Genomic DNA, 6,285 nt, shown 5'->3' on the forward strand with positions numbered 1-6,285 from the left:
CCAACCACTAAACACTGTGATAACTTTCCATCCAAAAGCCATCCTCCTGTTGCACAACATAGACCTTGAACACACATGTTATACAACTTGCATTATAAGTACTGCGAATGTATTGCACATACATCACATGACATTGCTATTTGCATTACACACTTCCATACGTCTACAATATAAAACCAAACATAGAGTACATTAGTTATGTGTTATAGTTAGTTTCCTGTTGTAATTTCCCAGTGGGTCACCATGGATACCGGTAGAGGTTCAGTGCTCGTCTCAAGAGTCAGCTGAAGGAGAGAAGCAACCCCTCTGTGGCTGGGAGGGCAGAACGTCATGTTTTAACAGGCCTGACATGGGACTACTCACAATCCCCCAGACCCACCATCTCTAGTAGCTGTAACCAAGGATGCCCTTGCAATATTTCCTCCAAGAGAACTCTCTAGGTGGACCCTCGCCCGTTTTTAATTTTTTTTAAACATTTTGATTCAATTTTACATTGAAGTATACTGTCTTAATCACTCTAGTTTTCTAACCCCCGGTTTCACAGACAAGTCTTAAGGCTAGTCCTAGACTAAAATGCATGTTTAAGCTGTCTCAACTAAAGATATCTTACAACATGTCAGTCACATTGTTCTGTCTCAAGATGCACACCTGTAACGTTTTCTTCAAAGGCATTTTTATAAAAGTTGCTTAAATGTCTTAATTTAACTAAGGCCTAGTCCTGGCTTAAGCTAAGCCCCGTCTGTGAAACTGGGCCTAAGTGCCCCTTTTATTTGTCTTTGCTTATTTAAAAAAAAAAGATCAGCGTGTCTGCTTGTAAAATACATTAGTGCCTTACACCATCTGAGCAAAGAGTGTCTATATTCTCAATAGTTCTGCATTATATGTAAATGTTCAAGTTCAAGTTCAAGTCAGCTTTATTGTCAATTCTTCCACATGTACAGTACATACATACAGAGAATTGAAATTGCATTACTCTCAGACCCTTGGTGCATACAGTTAACATTAAACACGTTCAGATACAGATAAATACAGTTTAAACATATGTACATACAACTAAACAATTATACAAATGAGGATATTGTAGAAAAAAAATAATTAGATCGATAAAGTGGCATAAGGCGCATGGCAGATAGAGTGCAAAACCAGTTAAATAAACAACACTGTGTAGATATATTTGTAGTGCAAAAGAGCTTATCAGTCTGAGGACATTGTAGAAAATAAAAACAAGAGAGATAGATAAAGTGCATAAGGCACATGGCAGAATAGATGGAGTGCAAACCAGTTGAATGTACAAAAAACAAAAACAAAACTGTGCAGATGTTTTGTTTTGTTATGAGTGTAGTGCAAGAAGAGCTTATCAGTCTGTTAAAGTGACAAGTCGAAGTGACTGTTCGGATAGTTTTTGTCAGACTATCCGAAGAGGTAATTTGCAGTCAATGTTGGATGGGTAGTGATCAGCCAATGCTGCACAAGTGACAGGTGCCGGTCACAGTTTGTTGGTCGGTGGGGGGGTTGTCACAGAGTCAGAGTTCCTAGTGTGTTGCTGTGTTAAATGGGGGTGAAAGAGGGGAGGGGGGGCAAGGACGGGAGGGAGTTCAGCTTCCTGACAGCCTGATGTATGAAGCTGTCCTTCAGTCTGCTGGTCCTCGCCTGGAGACTCCGCAGTCTCCTCCCTGATGGCAGCAGACTGAAGAAGCTGTGTGTCGGGTGGGTGGGATCGCCTGCAATGCGGAGGGCTTTGCGGGTGAGACGGGTGCTGTAGATGTCCTGGAGGGAGGGGAGAGAGACACCAACGATCTTCTCAGCTGCTCTCACTATGCGCTGAAGTGACTTGCGGCAGGATGCGTTGCAAGCGCCATACCACACAGTGATGCAGCTAGTCAGGATGCTCTCGATGGTGCCTCTGTAGAAGGTGCACATGATGGGGGCCGGGGCTCTGGCTCTTCTGAGTTTGCGGAGGAAGTAGAGACGCTGCTGTGCTTTCTTGGCCAGTGCTACAGTGTTGTTAGTCCAGGAGAGGTCCTCAGTGATGTGCACACCCAGGAACTTGGTGCTGCTCACTCTCTCCACAGTCGCACCGTTGATCGTCAGAGGGGCATGCTGAGTGTGTACTCTCCTGAAGTCAACAACAATCTCCTTCGTCTTCTTCACGTTCAGAGAGAGATTGTTGTCACTGCACCATCCGGCCAGGCGGCTCACCTCGCTCCTGTAGTTTGTCTCATCTCTGTTGCTGATGAGACCCACCACAGTCGTGTCATCCGCAAACTTAATGAAAAGGTTGGAGTTGTGTGATGGTGCGCAGTCGTGGGTCAGCAGAGTGAAGAGGAGGGGGCTCAGCACACATCCTTGGGGGGCCCCAGTGTTCAGTGTGATGGTGCTGGATGTGTTACTGCCGACCCGTACTGCTTGAGGTCTCCCGGTCAGGAAGTCCAACAGCCAGTTGCACAGAGAGGTGCTGAGCCCCAGCTGGACCAGTTTGTGAGTGAGCTGTTGAGGGATGATTGTGTTGAATGCTGAACTGAAGTCTATGAACAGCATCCTGACATATGAGTAATACTATATGTGTAAAAGACACAAAAATAAGGCTGTGCCTGTTTATTGTTATACATTACAGTTTTATGATTACAGTTTAAATTATGACAGCAGTGTGTGTGTGTTATGCATCTGTTCCGTTTTGTGTATAAGGAACAGCTAAAACTCAAGAAAATATTCTGCCTGTACAAAAAATTCCCCACTCATTATTCATGAAACTCTCAAACACAGGCATAATCTTTTGTCAAACATTTGTAAGTGCTTTAGATTTAAACAAGCTTCACGGATTCATTTTAGTTCAATTTTTCCACTTCTCTGTGATTTTTGTTTTTTAATACTGCATGCTATAAAACTTATCTTTCTATCACACTGCATCTCTCTGACACGGTGCATTCGCTTTCTCTGTTTCAATCTATTTTTTATTATTTTTGTCCTCCAGGTGTGGTTCTCTACTCATGAGGGTGAGTAATGACTGCGAGGTTATAAGAAGAGCGCTCTCAGTAATGAAACCACAACTGTGAGAAAGAAGGATCAGCAGCACATCTGGGGTATTCTTGTCACTACCATGCACACAAACACTGTTTGTGCAAGATGAGTTGCAAATCACCTTAAATCATGCAGACAGATTGGTACATTATTACTCTTCTTAGTGATCAGACTTATTTTATCTGGTGCACATATAATGGATGAAAATGTCCCTTAGACTTAACAATAAAGCAGCAACCTGAACCAAATCTAGCCACAGTATAGAGATCAGAGGGTTGACTAGTTTTGGCTTTTTGGGCCAGTAGGACAGAAATCTACACCCTAGTAGAAACCCATGGCATTATGTGTGTGTGTATGTGTATATATATATATATATATATATATATATATATACACACACAACCCGAATCGAAACGAAAATGTTGGGACGTTTTTTTTAAATTTGAATAAAATGAAACCTAAAATAATTTCAAATCACGAGCCAGTATTTTATTCACAATAGAACATGGATAACATAACAAGTGTTTAAACTGAGAAATTTTACAATTTTATGCACAAAATGAGCTAATTTCAAATTTGATGCCTGCTACAGGTCTCAAAATAGTTGGGACGGGGGCATATTTACCATGGTGTAGCATCTCCTCTTCTTTTCAAAACAGTTTGAAGACGTCTGGGCATCGAGGTTATGAGTTTTTGGAGTTTTGGTGTTGGAATTTGGTCCCATTCTTGCCTGAAATAGGTTTCCAGCTGCTGAAGAGTTTGTGGTCGTCATTGACGTATTTTTAATTTAATGATGCACCAAATGTTCTCTATGGTGAAAGAGCTGAACTGCAGGCAGGTCAATTCAGCACCTGGACTCTTCTACTATGAAGCCATGCTGTTGTAATAGCCGCAGTATGTGGTTTTGCATTTTCTTGCTGAAATACATAAGGCCTTCACTGAAATAGATGTCGTCTGGAGGGGAGCATATGTTGCTCTAAAACCTTTACCTTCATAGTGCCTTCCAAAACATGCAAGCTGCCCATACCATATGCACTTATGCACCCCCATACCATCAGAGATGCTGGCTTTTGAACTGAACACTGATGGCATGCTGGAAGGTCTCCCTCCTCTTTAGCCCGGAGGACACGGCATCCATGATTTCCAACAAAAATGTCAAATTTGGACTCGTCTGACAATTTGAAACAGTCAATTTTAAATGAGCCTTGGCCCACAGGACACAACGGCGCTTCTGGTCTATGTTCACATTTGGCTTCCTTTTCCTTGAAAGAGCTTTAGTTGGCATCTGCAGATGGCACGGCAGATTGTGTTTACCGACAGTGGTTTCTGGAAGTATTCCTGGGCCCATTTAGTAATGTCAATGACAGAATCATGCCGATGAGTGACGCAGTGTCATCTGAGTGCCTGAAGACCATGGGAATCCAACAAAGGTCTTCGGCCTTGTCGCTTACGCACAGAGATTTCTCCAGTTTCTCTGAACCTTCTGATGATGTTATGCACTGTAGATGATGAGATTTGCAAAGACTTTGCAATCTGATGTTGAGGAACATTGTTTTTAAAGTATTCCACAATATTTTTACACACTCTTTGACAGATTGGAGAGCCTCAGCCCATCTTTACTTCTGAGAGACTCTGCCTCTCTAAGACATCCCTTTTATCGCTAATCATGTTACAGACCTGATTTCAATTAACTTAATTAGTTGCTAGATGTTCTCCCAGCTGAATCTTTTCAAAATGTCTTGCTTTTCCAGCCCTTTGTTAACCCAGTGCCAACTTTTTTGAGACCTGTAGCAGGCAACAAATTTGAAATGAGCTCATTTAGTGCATAAAAGTGTAACATTTCTCCGTTTAAGCATTTATTATGTTCTCCATGTTCTACTGTGAATAAAATATTGGCTCATGTGATTTGAAAGTCTTTTAGTTTTCATTTTATACAAATTTAAAAATGTCCCAACATTTCTGGAATTCGGGTTGTGTGTGTGTGTGTGTGTGTGAGTGTGTGTGTGTGTGTGTGTGTGTGTGTATATATATATATATATATATATATATATATAGTAGTCAACCTTTGAAGTGGATCAGAAAAGTTCATCAAAGTTGTCCTAAGACAAGAACGAGTGTTGTTTTGGTATTAGGACAACTTTCATGAAAGGTTTTGATCCACTTCAAATGTTGACTACTGTATAATGATGGGGCTGTCTTTTAATGTGTCAAAAAAATGGTCAAATTTATCTTAATTCATTCTAGTTGTTTTAGATGTTATGTGTACATATGTTTTATAATAATGTAAATAGCTGTAGTTTCTATAAACAGGCCACAAATGAGTCAAGCTGATCAACCTCAAAAACATCCAGTGTAAATACATCATAAATCGTAAATACAAACAAATGTCATAATGCACTGATGTCTCTTTTTTGGCGCAGCTACAACAGAATGAAAAATCAGTTCACAGACAGAGAGAGTGCATGTCTCTATGCATCACCGTAAACTGTATCATGGCTTTCATGATGCATTTATATCCTTAAAGATGTTAGGCTCTGTTTGCATTCTTTATTTTCAGTGAAATGTATGAAGCAATGTGGGGGGGAAATGGACTCCAACAGATCTGGGAGTCGGCAGTGAGTAACACAAGGTTATCTCTCTATCTCAGCACACATTTAGACACATCTGGAAATTCATGGAAATAATTTCTTCCCTAATCCTTTTCTGTGGGCATGTAAAAGGTTGCATTCCATTATTCCTTCGTCTTCACAGATGTAAGCTAGGCCCCATAGGCCTATGTCTTGTATATTTTAAAAGATATATGCGTTTTCTTTGTTAAAATCTTCACTGAATGTATAGGTGAGGTCTTCCATAGATAGATAGATAGATAGATAGATAGATAGATAGATAGATAGATAGATAGATAGATAGATAGATAGATAGATAGATAGATAGATAGATAGATAGATAGATAGATAGATAGATAGATAGATAGATAGATACTTTTTTTTGTTCGCTTTCCCAGAGGAATTCATGCTTCAGTTTCTCGGTGACTATTTCCCTCCTCCCCGCTTGCTTACGCAGGAGTGTATCTACGAGCATCTCCGTTTATCGCCGTCATAGTGCTCTGACGCGATGTTTGGGTGACAACGCTGAGCCTCCGGTACATCAGCCTCCGCCCATCGCGTGCTTCCACAGGAACACCGACAGTGTCTCTGATGCGTGACCCGTTGACGCTCGTTCTCCTGCGGTGCGCGGTGCTGCGCTTCTGTACCTGCCAAAATGGAC

Source organism: Barbus barbus, assembly GCF_936440315.1.
Source record: "Barbus barbus genome assembly, chromosome: 10".
In the NCBI taxonomy this organism is placed as follows: Eukaryota; Metazoa; Chordata; class Actinopteri; order Cypriniformes; family Cyprinidae; genus Barbus; species Barbus barbus.